Below are 17,495 nucleotides of genomic sequence, written 5' to 3'. Positions count from 1 at the left end.
CTGTGTTTGGCAGTGGGGGGGGGGGGGTAGGGTTAGCATACAGGATTCATGGGGCCCCGTACAGTTTTTTGCTATGGGGCCCCATGAATCTTAGCTACGCCCCTGCCCCCAGCAATCTCCAGATCAGGCCCCAGCTCCTTTGTTTTTAATATATCTAAGGGTACAGGTGACGCATGGTTCTATTTATTTGCTATGAAGCTGCCAAAAAGAGCTAAGTGTTATACTGGGCACTATCTGGCAGCTCCATAGAGAAAAATGGAGCTGCTGGAGATAGCCGGGTACAGCTTTTGGCTTTTTACAGTGGCTTCATGGAGAATGAATAGAGCCGCGGGTTACATGCCGTACCCATGGCTGTATTCAAACAAAGCAGCCGAGACTGATCTGGAGATCACTGGGGAGGAAGGAGTTTGGACCTACCACAATCTCTTACTTGTTCCTTATCCTGTGGATAGGGGACAAGTTAGTTTTCAGTGGAAAAACCCTTTAAGGATCTGAATCTTTAAAGTCTAACACTCTGCTGCCACCTCTGTCCATTATAAGAACTGTCCAGAGCAGTAGCAAATCTCCATAGAAAACTTCTCTTGATCTCCAGCCTGGAAAGAATATACTAGTTCCTGCAGGACATACATCAGCTGACAAGTACTGGAAGACTGGCAATTTTTAAAGAGAAGTAAATTACAAATTTCTGGAACTTTTTGGCACCAGTTGATTTGAAAGATTTTTTATTTATTAATTTATTTTTTTGCTGGAGGACCCCTTTAAATAACTTTCAATTACTTACAGTTCCGTAGTTAAAAAAAAATACATATCACATACCTGTGCATTAATTTATAGAAGCTCTGGTAGAAACTCTGTAGTCTTTTAGACTACTTAGACTAATTTAGAGGTCATTTATTTTATTCATAATGTTTTTAGTTACAGTGTAAAGATCCGTAGATCGAATGGTCTAGTACATGGTGATGATAGGTGTAATTTGAGAGTCCTAAAGGTTATCCAGCAATAAAAAGGTCACCACTGTATCTGACACTGCTTTTTGTTAGACAAGTTAGAAGTCCATGTTAATGTAGCCGGCATTCCATCACCTCAGATATTGTTTATACATTTGGCTTCATGAATGATTGCATTGCAACTTACACTCATTCGTTCGCCAAGAGAGTCCCACAGAGGTCCATGCTGTAGATGCGGACCAGGACATATCTCATTCTCTGCATAATAACAGCAGAAATGTTTACGCTTAGAAGCTGGGGAATATACTCCAACATGAAGATGACCTCAAAATGCTACAGATTCAGGCCACATTCACACACTGTATTTTCACATTAAACAACGGTTTGCAACAACGGACGCTGTTTATTTACAGTGTGAAAATACATTAGGGTGTCAGGAACAATGGCCATAGTGTATACACTCTTTAAACACTATGGCCGGTGTTCTCTGCAGCCGCACAAAATAACTGACAGGTCTATTTTGTGTGGCCGCTATTCATTGATAGCCTGTGCTCACAGTGTAAAGTACGGCTCCTGGACGCACTTTACATTGTGGGTTATGGGAAATTGAAGCGTTGGCATACCCGAATGTGCCCATTTTCCATTTAAGTGATGTTTATCCGACCGATACTGCAGTACCAGCCGGGTGAATGTCTCAGACATCAGCCACTGTTCCTACAATGTGTGAACATGGCTTGAAACAGCAGGGAGGGAACATAGTTAATAACCATGACTAGTACTCACCTCTCTTCATGCCTCTCTGGCGCTGGATCACCGATCTGGGACCTCTGCTTTAAAGGGATTGTGTGCTAGGATACAGTGTTGTTATGTACTCCATTAGAGCATGTTAAACTAATGACACAATTTATGTGTTAATTTTATGTGTTTACATAGACCTCAGTGTAAGTGACAGAATATACCCCTGTCCCAGAATTTTAATCCACTTAATAAATGTAAAAGAAATTTGTGATAAAACTACTTTTTCTTATTATATCTACTTCTATTGCCATGTTCTAGCTAGTCTACCCTGCACCAGGGTCAGAGATTCAGTTCTCTGTCCTAGATAAGTACCGGAATACCATGGCCAAGGCAAAGTGTTTTGTTGGCATGCCCTCTGGTGGCCAGCACCTGCATCACATACAGTACACCATGAGCCATACAGTAGCTACACCCAGCATATTGTAATTTTCACATGCTCTGTCTCTAATTTATAATGTAACAGAAGATGAAGGGCTCATTCAGTACTTCCTACAAGAGGTGGCAGCATTCAGGGAATAGGATCTATAGAAATGCTATAGCTTAGCTATCATGAATGCGTTTTGTGTTTGGAGTATTTATCACCCTTGGAAAACGAGTTGATCTTGTCACATGACACCTTAATTACAAACACAATTCAAGCTTTACAAACCTTTCCTGGAACTTACATGAAGTGAAATGTATCCTGAAACTTAAACCCTAAGTATTTGCTGCAAAAAAATAAAAATAAAAAAAATAAAATAAAATATAAAATATTTATTTAAATATATATCTTTGTTGAAAATAAGGAGAAGAAAAAAGAGAAGAGGTTAATTGACTTGTCAGAGAATCAGTTGTACTAGTTTAATCCTCTTTCCTCCAGTCATTTCAGATGTTCCTTCTCAGGTTAGACCAGGCCAAATGTCAAACTTTGGAGACATCTCACCATCAAAGGCAAATGCATATTAGTACAATCGGAAGACTTTTGAAAGCATTTGTAAGATAATCTTACACATTACATCGGATGGCTAGCTGCCATATAGAATACTGATGGCCTAGATTATTTTTTTGGCGTGCTGTGTTTCCGCTGTAACTAGTCCATCTGAGTCTCCTGGAATGTAATGTCAGGCATATCTGTAGAGAGGACTCCTCTTATGCTCAAGAGCTCTTTCCTTAGGTCAAGGAAGAATGTAAACAAAACAAACAGATATTGAAACATCAACAAGGTTCCGAGGGACACCTGGAAACATACATCACCCATCAGATTCATTCCAAACATTACACATAAGAAAGTCATTCCCTTATTCTAATCTTGTGCATTTCTAAAAGTATAATGCTTATGTTCTGTGTATTTGTAAAAATGGGTGAGAGAGAGAGAGAGAGAGAGAGAGAGAGAGAGAGAGAAAGAGTGAAAGAAAAATGCAGAGAGGGAGAGAGAAAGGGGAAAAAAAGAGACTGTGAGAGAGAAATGGAGAGAGCAGAAGAGATACATAAAGAAAGAAATACAAAGACACACAGAGAAAGAAAGAAAGAAAGAAAGAATTAAAGACAGAGAGAAAAAATGAGAGAGTGAAACATAGAAACACACAGAGAAAGTGAGACAGAGGAACACACAGAGAAAGAGAGTTACAATAACATAGAGACAGAGGAGCACACAGAGAATGAGAGTTACAGTAAAAGAGAGACAGAGGAACACACAGAGAAAGATAGTTACAGTAAAATGGAGACAGAGGAATACACAGAGAAAGAGAGTTACAGTAAAAGAGAGAGAGAGGGACGCACAGAGAAAGAGAGTTACAGTGAGGCCAGATTCACACGTAACGTATTCATAGCGGAATTCACACGAAATCTGCTGCAGATCCATTGCCTGTTAGATTCAGTAAAATTACAGTAAAATCTGCTGCGGATCCATTGTCTGTTAGTTTCTATGAGAGTACATACTTGCATTGTGGGGTGACAGCGGGCCGGAGCATACATTACCTGCTCCATGCTCCGGCTTGCTTTGGGGGTTCCCGACTAGACATCCCACTCAGCCAACCAGTGCGGTGCTCTGCTGCAGCGCACTGATAAATGTCCCCCATACTCTATATGCAATGCCCTGACCCGAGGGGGTCACTCCAAAGTGCGGATGGTATTGCAGGCAGTAACCGGGCAGCTGCGGGATATAGAGTAGTCACGGTTAGGGCACGAGGGTGGCACAGCTGTAGGCTGGTCTGCGGTACTATGCGGGACACTGGGCACGCGATTCTTCATTGTACCTAGTCGGGGCACCAGATATTGGACACCAATGCCAGGGTTCAGTAACAACGGTCATTACAATTTTATTGTAACTGAGGTAACTGGTAGCAACAGTCTCATCCGGATGCAACCGGGTATATAGCAGACTTGTACAAACAGAGCAAAAGTGGTGCTGCATAGGCTGAGAGTGAAACGTGCCGGATGATGGGAGTAGTAGTGATAGAGAAATAGAGAGGCTGGGTGGATTAGAGTACTTGCGGTGAATATCTTGAGTTGATGAGGAGGTAGGAAACAGGAACGACACCCAGATGAGAGGATACTCCTGGCACTTGAGCAGGCGGACAGCCGATAACTGCAACAGCAACGCACTAGCCTCTCTTCTAAAGGTGAAGAGGGCTGCAGGAACACATCCGTCCTGTCTGAGGTAGAGGACAGAACTCACACAGGCAACCTATCCCCTCTGTGGCAGGGAATAGACTGACTTGCAAGAGGAAGTCACATGGTAACCCCTGGCCAAAGCTCGACTGGCATTAGAGGAACCATGGTTACGGGGCACGGTCACATGATCACCAGCCTTTGCATACCACTATACATAGTTATACACACAGAAACATACATAAAACTGTACAGGATCCTGAAAGCAATAGGGGTGAAACAGCAAGTAGTTGCAGTGCATAGAGTTACCAGGACAGGCAGGACCATAATAATAAAAGTAGACTTACAGTTAGAAACAGACAGCCTGTTCTGGGACACTGCATATACGACTACCCCCAAATCTGCTGTCAGTAGTCGATTTGTCCTGTTGCTGACATTCTCTTGGCTGGCTGACCACCCAGCTTTTGCCCATAATTTGGCGTAATGTTGCGATTAGCCAGCGCCAGAGGCATCCATGCATGCTGCCCCTGCTTTTTCCTGTCCATTTCCATGTTGTTTCCATCCTTTTCTGAGGTTTCCAGGTTTTCACATAACCTTCCCTATGCCAAGCTTTGGTCCCCTGCAAAAATGCTTGAGTTTCCCATTGACTTCAAACTCGAAACGAGCACCCAAGCATTTTAGTACTTACTCATCTCTAGTTATTACACTTTCTCCTAAGATATTGAGTTGGCCAATATTACATAACCTTATTTTAGCTATCATCTAAGTTCATGAGACTATACACAACCTATGTTGGTCATAGATATCTCCAGTCCAATTTACTTCCTACCCATTTCACATACAGTATGTGTGTTGGCTCAAATAATACTGCTTGAACCCATCAACCAGACTGTATCTACGTTCCCCATGCCACCACATAGGGCTTGTCCCCAGAACAACATTAGTTCCATAAACCTGTTGTACCATTCCTCCTATTCCATTTTAATTCTAAGTTTCTCTCTCTCTTTGTCTAAATGTTTGTTCATTTAATTTGATTACCCATCATTTTACTTGTTTGTTACTTCCTCGGTTGCATGGTATTATGCACTGAATTGGTGTTAAGTAAATCAAGATTGTTATTAATATTATTACTGCTACTACTACAGGCAGTAAAGTACCTTTTACATTAATAACTATTTATTTTAAATGATTTCTACTGTGAAGTATATCACACTAGTATGCACTGAAATCAAGATGAGATATGGTATATAAATCTGTATGCAGTAATCTTCCCCTAGTGGAAGCTGCAGACATCCTGAATGTTATCATTTATGACTGTGAAGGGAAACAGCTCCATAAAAGAAAAATGCAGCATACACAGTAAGTATATTAGAAGGGTTATCTAGTGAAGTCTTTGAATTTAGATACAAAAATCTTGGTAGTGCTCACTGCCTATTTGTGTTGGACGAACATGAAAAAATTCCACATTACCACAATTGTGGCATTGTGTTTTTTATGCTCTGTTTTGAAGCATGACACTGTGTTGTTCAGATCTAGCCATACCCAAATATGTGGCTATGAAGTAAAACTTATGTAGATGAAACTTGTTCATAAGTGGTAATACATACACAATGCAGGTTGCTTACGCTGTACTTTCTATGGTGTCCTACACAGCATAGAGCACTACAGAAAGAACTTACAGGAGCAGGGACTCATGTCAAATGAAAGGATTCCCTGCTTCTGTACATTGATATGGCAAGTGGCAAAACTTTAGAACTGGGGACACTATACAGGAAGGCAATATTCATTTACTCATTAAGTATACTGTGCTGTAAGAAAAACTTCTGTGCAGTCGCTTACCTCATCTTTCCAGTGCTAGTCATGTTTTCTTTGTAGGTCACTCCGTTTTGGAGAAATTTAATCCAAATGAACTATGTAAATTAGCTCATTTGGTCCACTAGGGGCTTTCCTTGGCCCTCCCAGTGCACCGTTAGGCCCACCCAGCACCTCCTTCCGTCACACCTACCTATGCATATTCAATTCTGCATAAGTAGGCCAGTCTTTAGGTAGGAGGTGGCAGGCAAGCTGAGCGGTGCACTGGGGGCCCAAGGAAAGCCCCAAGTGGACCTAATTTACATATTCCTTTTGGTTTACAGTTCTCGAAAACATAAAGAAAACAAGACTGGCACCGTAAAGATGAGGTAGGCAGCTGCAGGGATATATCAGTTTTTAGCTTTAAGGGTACAAACACACACGGCATATATGCTGCGTATTTACTGCTGCGTTATGCAGCAGATACGCAGCAGATATGCAGCAGATTAGATCTAAATAACTGAACAGTATCAATTCTGCTGCATATCTGCTGCGTATCTGCTACGTATCTGCTGCGTATCTGCTGTGTGTGTTTGTACCCTAAGGGAGCAGGGACTAGAGCTGGACTTTGATAGGGGTCCCTGCTCTAGTTTTCATGGTGACCTACACCAAAAGCATAGGACATCATGGGCAGGTACAGGGTCAGGGACTCCTGTCAGTTAAAAGTGTTCCCAACTTCTGTACAATAATATGGCAAGTGGCAAAGCTTTAGGGGAACCAGAGGCATCAAAGTACTGGGATTACTTATACCATATACTATACCTTTAGGAATAGGGACTCCTGCCTTTCATAGCATAAGGCATCATGAAAAATTGTTACAGCAGTCTTCTGGCAAAAGTAGTAGCCCCTGCTCCAGTACATTATTTTTTTTTTATAGTGTAGTGTATCAGATGACAGATGTAGCACACAACCATTGTAGTTATCTAAAGTTATATCTATACAAATGGGTTCTTCACCAAATAACCAATCTGGCTTGTACTAGTAGACAGACACCCAAACATTACCATCTAATATAAAATAGACAAAATCTCACTGGAGAGATTTCAGTGTAGTAAATGATTTAGTAATTTCATTTTTTTCCAGTCTGTTTGGTCACATCTGGCTGATCTGTATACTGGCCTCAAATTGCCCCACTTCCTAATACACAATACAAAGTTCACAGAAATACAGATATTTATTAGATAAATATTTATTAAGATTATTTATTTAGCTTAAACTATTTACTCAGCTGTAAAAAAATAAATAAAAAAAAGGATTAAAGTGATTGTATCACTGGAAATATAAACTTTTATATTTTGCTGAGACCAGACCAGCCAACATCTGGAATCTGACTCACTGGTATTCACTAAGAAGTTGTTTACGAAAGTTATTGAACTTTAAAACTTCAGGCCCCCTCCATTACTGTTGATGATGATGTGTTGCATTGAAGTTGTCTGGACCTGACTATATTTTTTGGTATCTGTTGTAAACACGTTTTAGCAATATTTCATTTACGGTGCGTGTGTTTACTGGAGGGGGAGTCACATGTGACTTATTTAGACAGAGCCATGTGTCCCTATTTTCTGAGTACAATCATGTATTTGTCACTCAGGCACCTGTGCTGGAGCACACATTGGAAAAATAATCAAATTTGCCTGCATTCTGGAAAGAAATAATCTATTAATAGGTTTGAGCAACTGTAGGTTTGAGAAAGCCTCTTTTCAATACAATTTTGGATGGTCGTTTTAAATGTTTCACTATAAAGGACCAGTTTGGATGGGGCAGTGTTTTTAAGGTTGAGTTATATTTATTCCATTGGCTGCATCATATGACACTGCCCATCGTGTTCTGCATCTGGCACTAGGATCCATATGGATATAGTAAAAAAACACATAGGGGGAATTTATCAAGGGCTTTTTTTTTTACTGGGAATAATTGGATATTTCACCCATCTTTGGTCTAAGTTCTATTTATGAACCAGTATTTGACAGGCAAATTTTTATTTTTTATTTTTTTTAGGCTATGTTAACACTATTTAAAAGTACGGGCGTTTTTGCCATCGACAACAACGGAAGTACTTTTAGCGGGGTGGAACAATGCCTTATTTTCAATGGGATCCCGGCCGAAGCCTATACACATTGTATACGCTCCATCCGGGATCCCGTGCGGCATGTCAGTTTTCTGCGCCTGCAATTCAATGAATTGCAGCCGTAGCAAACCCTGTCAGTTCACACAGTGAAGCGAGCGGCTCCGGCCGCTTGCTTCATTGTGTGCTATGGGAAGCTCTGATGCGGGCGCACGCTGATGCCCCCGCATCAGAACCCTGCAGCCAAAAGATCATCCAGCTGATACTTAGGTACCGGCCGGGATGATCCTGTAACGCCTGGAGTCGTGGATCCACTGAACCGTCACTAGCGATGGCACAAACTGCACCAGGGAGTGGAGTCTAAGGGGCCGCTGGTTTTCACCAGAGCCCGCCGCAAGGCGGGATGGGCTTGCTGTGGCAGGCGACCCCCAGGTCACTACCCCTGGCTTGGTTGCTAGTGACGGCAGGCGAGGCGTGGCAGGAGCAGTAGGCAGGAGATAGTGCTGGTAGTGGTCTGTAGGCGTAATCGCAGGTGGCAGACAGTACTCTGGAACAATAGGAAGGCAGCGGACAGGAACTAGGGACCGGGTAGCGAACAGGAACAAGGAACAAGGACTAAGGTCAGGAACAACAGGGAGCTGGGCCAAACTCTATGGGAAGGTGGGGCAGGGCTGGAATATATAGGAGAGTGTGTGGGCAGCAACCAATTAGGGGCGGACTGCCCCTTTAACTTTGAGACAGCCGGCGCGCGCGCCCTAGGAGGCGGGGACACACGCCGGCCGGCACAGCGAGACAGGAGCGGGGCGAGGTAAGTCGCCCCCCGGGGCCGAACTAGTAGCAACACCGGGTCCCTGCACATGGGGCAAGGGGAGGTTGCAGCGGCGGCCCGGAGCACGGGACGCCGCCGCGGCCGTGACAGTACCCCCCCTTTGGCCTCCCCCTCTTTCTTGCCTGCAGATGGAGGCAAATCAGTGATGAAGTCCATCCCTATGTGGCGCCAGGGACGATCTGGAACTGGCAATGGCTGAAGTAGGCCGGCAGGGTGACTTATTTTTGGCACAAACGGCACAGGAAGCCACAAAGTCCTTGGCATCCTGGAGGAGATTGGGCCACCAGTAGTGGCAAGAGATCAATTGCCCGGTCTTTTGAGCTCTCGGGTGTCCGGTTACCAAAGAGGAATGACCCCACTTCAAAATTCGTCTTCGAAGTGCAGGGTGCACACAGGTCTTTCCGGGAGGCACTCTCTGAAGAGTAGAGGTGGCGACTGGCACTAGGCGTTCGGGAGGTATAATGTGGCGAGGGGATGTGGATTTGCGGATGAAACCCTTCTGTAAGTTCTCCCGGATGTTGGAGGACATGGCCTCAGTCTCGGGTACGGAGAGAGGGTACACCCGACCTCGTGGAGGAGAAGTTCCAGGAAGGAGGTCTATGGGACAATCGTACGCCCGATGAGGTGGTAGAGAGTCCACCTCCTTGGCAGAGAAGGCATCAGCCAAGTCTTGGTATTCCGCCGGTAGGCCGAATAGAGGCTTGGCGGGGTCAGGTGACGACATAGAGTACTTGAGCTGAGACAGAGACAGAGCGAAACTCTGCCAGGAAGGTTCGGAGATTGGCAGTAATCGGGTCATCTCGGTCCCACAGTGGCGTGGCTCAGGCCAGGGCCGTTCCCTCCAAGAGGCTGATGATGAAAGCCACTTTAGAGCGTTTAGTGGAGAACTGGCTGCTTAAAAGTTCAATGTGCATGGTGCATTGAGTCAGGAATCCTCTGCACAACTTGGGATCGCCTCCATATTTACTCGGGAGAGCCAGCCGAAGTTTAAAAGCGACAGCAGGAGGTGGTGAGCGCTGGGCTGTAGTATGCTGCTGTAAGGCGGCAGTCAATTGCGGGATCTGCTGAGCCTGTTGGGCGACCACTCTGGCTACGTCACGGATGTCAGGCACCTCGCCGGGATCCATGGTTGGAGTCTACTGTCACGCCTGGAGTCATGGATCCACTGAACCGTCACTAGCGATGGCACAAACCTCACCAGGGAGCGGAGTCTAAGGGGCCACTGGTTTTCACCAGAGCCCGCCGCAAGGCGGGATGGGCTTGCTGTGACAGGCGACCCCCAGGTCACATAGACAGGTGCAGGCCTACATCTGATGAAAACCAGGTGAATATGATTGTGCAATTCTTGCAATTTTGCTAATTTTTGTGCAACTTTTTACTTAGATACATTTACTATGGCAGTGCTATATTTAAAAAAATCTGTCACAAGATATTGGAACAAAAGACACACCAATCCTCATTAGAAGAGTGACACACATTAGACTCCTTAGTAAATGTCCCTCCTAGTGAAGGAATGTGTTTGCATATTGGGATGTAAGTGCATTGCTACTCTTTATATTCTCTATATGAATTTTACAACAAATGTGATATTAGTTGCCATCTTAGTGGTTGATCCCATATTTGTGTAAGTAATAAAATGTGTGAATAATATCTACATTGTTTTTTACCCAGGCATAATGATCATGGATGGATATTCAAAGTGGATGGATAGAAATTCAAAGTTTTATTATAGGGCCCCAGGGATACTAGTTATTGAGGCATAAAAGAATCAGAGCATTTGACAACTTACAATAAAAGGAAATACTTTCCTGTCACTGTCAGTGCTAAGGTCCAACATGTTTCCAAGTAACAACAACACTTCTTGTGATAACCAAGAACACCAAAGTAAAGTTACAAAAAAGTGGAAGCATTATATGTATGTAAGGAAGTAATCACACTTTCTCACAGCTCATAAACTCTAGCACCCAGCCACCACTATTAAGAAGGGGAGCAGCATAGATTAGATTCCTGTCAGGCTGTGGCTTTAAGGTTTCATATTATAGCTTAAAGGTAACACAACTGGCAACTGCAAACAAGTAACAGTTTGTGCATTGTTCCATTCTATAATTTAATCTTGTAATAATTTACCATGGCAGTGGGAGTTAGTTCAACCATGAATCACAAATCCCTCATCTCAGTCCCCCTGTTAATTACATTGGAGGTCTAGGTACACCCCTTCACAAAATAAAGGGCAAGCAAGTGTGAATTTACTAGGTGGTAATAACATCTCTTAGCTGTGGTGACATAAAACACTGCAGCTTGGCTTGTATGGTTTATGGCACTGTCACCTGCACCACTCGGTGTTATTAATGCTGCCATGTCATTCTGCTGCTTATCATTATCCTAAATATATGCCTAATATTTCCCGTCTGCAGTGTCATTCACCAAGTATCTCGTGATTAAAGAACTTCAAACTTTTTAACAAACATAAATAGTTCTATAATTCTTAAAAAACACAGGATTCTTATTCAAAGCAGTGCAATGCTTCATACACAAAATAAACCACAATATACAAAAAGATGATAATACATCAAAAGGGTTCTATACTTAATTTTATACTATGTACACACGTCTTTTTTTTAAGTTTCGTGGTGGGTTTTCTTGGACGGCTGTGATTTTAGCGCAAAAAAGCATTCAAAAAAGAGGAACATAACCATATAACTCCTAACATGTTTTTTAAAGAAAAGTTAGTGCTCACACATACGACAGAATATTGGAACATTGAGCCTATACTTTGTTGCTCCTTAGTACACGGAGTAATTTTGGCTTAAAAAATAAGACATCAATATTAGATCCCCAGGGGTCCAACTCGACACCCCTGTTAAGCAACTGATTGAAAAGAGTGCAATGCTTGGGCAAGCACTGCAGCCTCTTTATTGTTTACATCTGCTCTGTGCCTGCAGGTACAAAGCGCTTGTAAACTATGAAGATGCTGCATTGCTTGCCCAAGCACTAAAGCTTCATCAGTTAATGTAAGGATTAAGGGTCCTATTACACAGATCGTATCTTAAAGTCCAGACCTAAAATTATTGCCCATGGGCCATGCATTTCTATGTGTAATAGCGATGTGCAGCCGATGGCTAATGAGTGTATAAACTGTTATACTGTACTCTACTTCTCCACTCATCCAGTCTTTTCCTGCCCTCTGTTTGCTTCCCGGTTGCTGCAGCTTTAAAACGGTCTTTGAGCTGACAGGCAGTTCAGCCAATCACTGGCCGTGGAGCCTGGAGAGGTAATGTATAAAAGTTTAGGGCAAGAGCTGCTAATAATGTCTGTGCAGCCCTTGCTAAATGATCATTGAGCTGTGTAATATGCTCAGTAAACAAGAGCTGATCTAGCAGACCGGTGCTCTTATATTTTTGATCAGGCCGCCATTGGCGCGTCTAATAGTACCCATTAGCCAAACAGTGACTGCAGCAGTGTCCCATGTCCCATTCCAGTGTCCCATTGACTAGCTGAGCGGGGCATCTATTAATCGGGTCGTGACGTTGAAGAGCTGAGAGCTGGAGAATGCCGACCGGTGACATGCACCATTGGCCTTTTGGAGCACTATGCAGTGACATCACTCTGGCTCTTATTACTACAGAGCACTGGAGTGATGTCACTGTAGAGCTCCACGCCAATAATCAGTAGAAGGGATGGGCTGGCGGGGCGGACCTGTGCACTGACGGCCATCCCCCAGTTCACCAAACCACTTAACTTGCATAGTGAATAAAGGCAAGATCTCCTGAAAATAGTGCTGATGATAAAGGTAAGAAAATTACCTTCATCCTCAGCATTTGTGCTCTATGGGATCACAACAGCAGGTTGGATGCTTCTAACTCACTGTTGGCTTCACCTTAATATGGCTCCACTATACCAAACTAAGCTTATTTATTGATTTTGTGGCATTCTCAAATGTTTATTGACTTATGGAAACGCCAGGAGGCAGAATACAGGGTGCTTTTTGAACCATATTACTTAAAACTGAAGCTCTTTTTTCAATGCAAATTGAAAGAAAATAGTATTTCCCAGCCACACAGCTAATAACAATAAATATTTTATGACCATTGTTCAACCAAGGTCAGATTCTCTTAAACAGGGTAGATCTTGTGATCATACCTTGTTCTGCTGCAGAAGAGAATTGTTAAGATGCGTTAATGTTTGTTTTTGTCAATCTCTACATATCCCATACAATTATCATCATGACCTTAAAAAGCATAAACAAGCATAAAAAAACTTGTAATAACTTTACAGAACACTTACGTATAAGAGCTCTTGACTTCTATGTGTATATAGGTAGAGGACAAAACAAAACACTGCTTTGTTTTGTCCTCTACTTGTAATCAGCTGAAAATTGAAGTGTCACAGCCCCACAGCGAAGAAAATTTTTGAAAGCTCTTTTGAAAGCTGAAGAATGTGAAATTTAGTGCTGTAAGTGGAGTTGTCAGAATTGTATCTTTATACTTGATATAGGCTTTTATAAATCTATGTCAGCCAGACGTCAAGATAGAACATATTGTGTATTCAAACAGTCACTTACCATAGTTTTTGAAAAAGTTTGACAGCCATCTTCAGTTGCAATACTTGACTCTTTATTCACTGAATCATCCTGAATTATCCTGCATTCTATCAAGCTGTTGTAGGTATAAATTTTTAATTTTATGAGATCATTTAGTCAAACCTATATAAATTTTCTAATAACTGCCTGATAGATGCTGATCCTACCTCTGGGACCTCTAGAACGCCCCCTTTTCTGACCGAATTCCCCTTCAAATCGAAGGGCAGTAGTGACTGGGATTGCAGAAGCAACCAAGAGGGCTATTCTGTATTATTTCCATACCTCCTATAGAGGTATACTACTATATGCTATGCTGTTTCTGTGTCTTAGACGCTATGAAAGCAGCATAGCTTAGGGTGCTACACGGTTTTCATAAATTCCATCCACTTCTATCGGAATTACAGAAAAAGCATAAAGTCGCCCTGACAGCTTTTGTAACCCTGGCAGGCAGTTCCACCTCAGTTTGGACTGCCTAGGGTGAGAAAATCCCTAATTTTTGTCAATATGTAAAACCAGACTGGTCAGGATATCATGGGATGAAGAAAGTATGTCACCAATATAAATGACATTACATTAAATTAAATTTGCTTTTATTTGTATAAACGTTCTAAAAGTAACTTAACATGCTAAAATGTGGCAAGTGTCATCTTGTTTTAGGTTTGTTTCATTAAAAAGAGGCTAGACAGTTTTATAGGGAAATAGTGATGTTTCTAAAGCATAAAAGGTAAAAGATGGTAACATATGCATGGTCAACAACTATTATAATACTTGGGAAAACTAGTATGTAGCATGTAGGTATAAGAACAGAGTTTTTTCACTAGTTTCCCAACACCATATTAGAAGCTGTATAGGAAAAAGCTTAGGGAAGATGCTATATTGGTTATAGTGTTTCATACTGTGTGTGTTATTATTGTTTTATTTTCAAGACTACCATGGGCTTGTCTATGTCTTGTCCAATGTGTTTGGTGGTTTTCTTGATATTGTTATTGTTCTGCTGCCACGTGTAGTCAATGTGTTTTACTTTGTCTAGTATGTTTATGTAGTACAGTTGTCTTTTAGGATCAGAGACTTTCTCTGGTTTATTATCAGGTTTTAATTATTGGTGTTTTTTTTTTGTCTCTGTCCATGTTAGATTAGTTGTTATAGAAAACGTTGTCATGCTATATGTGGTCCTTTAACCTTGTTTGTATTTGCACATTATGACCTCTCCTGTAAGACTACTATAGCCATCACCTTCAGTCATCTTGTAGAGATTAGCTATTTACTTTGGTTTCTTACACGTGATGTGCTTATGTGGCACCCTACCGCGGGTGTTGTGTATATGTAACCCAGTAAGTCATGCACTAAGGTAAAAGTGGGTGATGGGGTACTTTGATTCCCCACTAGTTGTCACTATTATTGATATGCACTTCTTATACACAGCTGAAGGACCTAAAGGGTTAAATGTGTTGAACCATGTGTATTATGCTGACCACTAGAAGGTGCTCTTCCTTTCTCTCCTATCCTCTTATTCTTCTCTCTCATCCACACTTATCCCCACCACTCAAAGGAGGGTCTAGATATTGCCCCTGTAGGAAAAATGAAACTGGTGGAGGAAGTGAGTCAGTCTTAGCTTCTACTGAGAGAGGATACAAGAGAACCAAGTTCCTACAGAAGTTAAACTAGGGCCTGGCTGTGGACAGGGCCCTTGACAGGGACCAAGGACAGATGCTGAGAGATATTTCTTCTATACAAGAAAATACTACTTTCACTATGCAGTGCTAAGTCCAAGTAGGGGAGAGAAGCATCTTAGGAACACACTAGCCCATGCCAGGAACCTCTCGAAAACGTGCAGGGCAGACTCCTAAACCAAGAGGAGCTGAACCCAAACTAAGTAAGACAAAGCTACCAGACTAAAAGGTCTACGTATCCTACTGCGCAGCGTAGGTCGACTGGAAAGTCTCAGGCACCTGCTAAACCCAGATAACCGACGACTGGGGCTTGTGTTACACACCTAGGACAGGTTGTATGACACTAGGGTGCAGAAGGCAGTCAGAAGGAGTCTAAACGTGAGTACGAGTATCACTTACCTACTTCTACTATATATATATATATATATATATATATATATATATATATATATATATACACACACACGCTACAGTTCCAGCAGAGTACAAGAACTACATTGGGCAGGGCTACTCTTGCAAATCCTCTTCTGTTCTCTCTACCTCTACAAAAGCACTTCTACCAAGCACCTATTCCTAAAAAGCACTAAGTCTACTCTATTGTCAGCAACCAAGTTGTATCAAGCTTTTCACTACTGGTATTAAGTACATTGTCTACCTGCAACAGTAAACTGTTCTATTTTTACATGAAACAAACGGGACTCTGTTTTCTTTATTTGAAACTGTAGCCATACACACACCACTGTCTACTTTGGGTTATTTTTCCCCTCTCTGTGGGTGGTGGTACCGACATCACGGGTGGGTCAACTACCACTCCAGGTTGTCTTGACAAGAGCCCAAGGGACCTGCAACAAGCCCGGAGGTTACCGACCATTTGGGGTTATAAATCGGCCTTACAAAGCAGGTATCAGTATCACACCTGTGCACAACTACAGTGCTGCCGTCACGGCGAATAACATTGACATCACTGGCCGAGTACCACACTTGTATGCATTTTATGCATGGCTGGTCTACCTATTCTACTGTACCATAAACCCAATGGATATCTGAGTACTGGTAGCCATTGTTAGGACCCAGGAAAAATAATTGCTTGTTATAAAGTCCAATGACCCATCTTTATTGTCAGAGCTGGAAGTTTCTTCATGTTGTCCTTGAAGCAGAAGCATAATGTTGGTGGAGAGTAGTATGTTCGCGCGCCTAGTAAATGCAATATGGGAATACATTAATTCCACATTATTAATACCATGTTAAAAATCCATGTGTAACTACAGGTTACCTGAATACCTTACTCCCCATATCCCCCTAACAAGCTGCCAGGAAGGTAAGGTAAGAGTCACTGTCTTGTTGGTACTTATAGTACAGAGTTATTCTGGCTATTCCTGTGTTTTTCCAAGAGAAAAACTGTAGAAAATCGATATTTGCAGACAGACTATTTGCAAATCATTACATCTATGGACAGCTTTAGAAATTAGTTAAGCGCCCTTGAACATTAAGCTACGTGAAATCTTTCATCTCCAGAGCTGCAAAGAATGAACAGGCTCTGTCCAATGCAAATATTATCATCCTTAAAGAATATCATTTACCCTGGCATCCTGTAATAAAAGTCTGGTGAATAACGTGTGCAGATCTCAAGGAATGGTGATTAATGCCTGCACATCTATCATTGTCACATTTTTACTTCATTTGTCTTGCTTTTGAAATTTTGACTTTCCTCCATGTTTTCTGCCTAGATCACATATCCATCAGCAACGTGAATGTAAGTTAAATATTCAGAGACTTCCCCCTGTCATAAAGGAGGGAGATGTTAAAGGGAACCTGTCACCCCCCGTGCCGGGGTGACAGGCTCCCGACCCCCCGTTAGAGACCCCTATACTTACCTCATCCCGCCGGGTCCCGCTTCTGGATTCGGTCGGGTCCCGGAGATCTCAGCCGCTGCAGCCCGGCGCGCGCGCTGACAGATGAGTCCAACGCTCATAGAGAATGACGGAGCGCTGGACTCTCCCGTCATTCTCTATGGGTGTTGGACTCATCTCTCAGCGCGCGCGCCGGGCTGCAGCGGCTGAGATCTCCGGGACCCGACCGAATCCAGAAGCGGGACCCGGCGGGATGAGGTAAGTATAGGGGTCTCTAACGGGGGGTCGGGAACCTGTCACCCCGGTACGGGGGGTGA

The sequence above is a fragment of the Dendropsophus ebraccatus genome, chromosome 6, assembly GCF_027789765.1.
Source record: "Dendropsophus ebraccatus isolate aDenEbr1 chromosome 6, aDenEbr1.pat, whole genome shotgun sequence".
Taxonomy (NCBI): domain Eukaryota; kingdom Metazoa; phylum Chordata; class Amphibia; order Anura; family Hylidae; genus Dendropsophus; species Dendropsophus ebraccatus.
The sequence above is the reverse complement of the archived record's forward strand: the minus strand, read 5'-3'. Positions refer to the sequence as shown.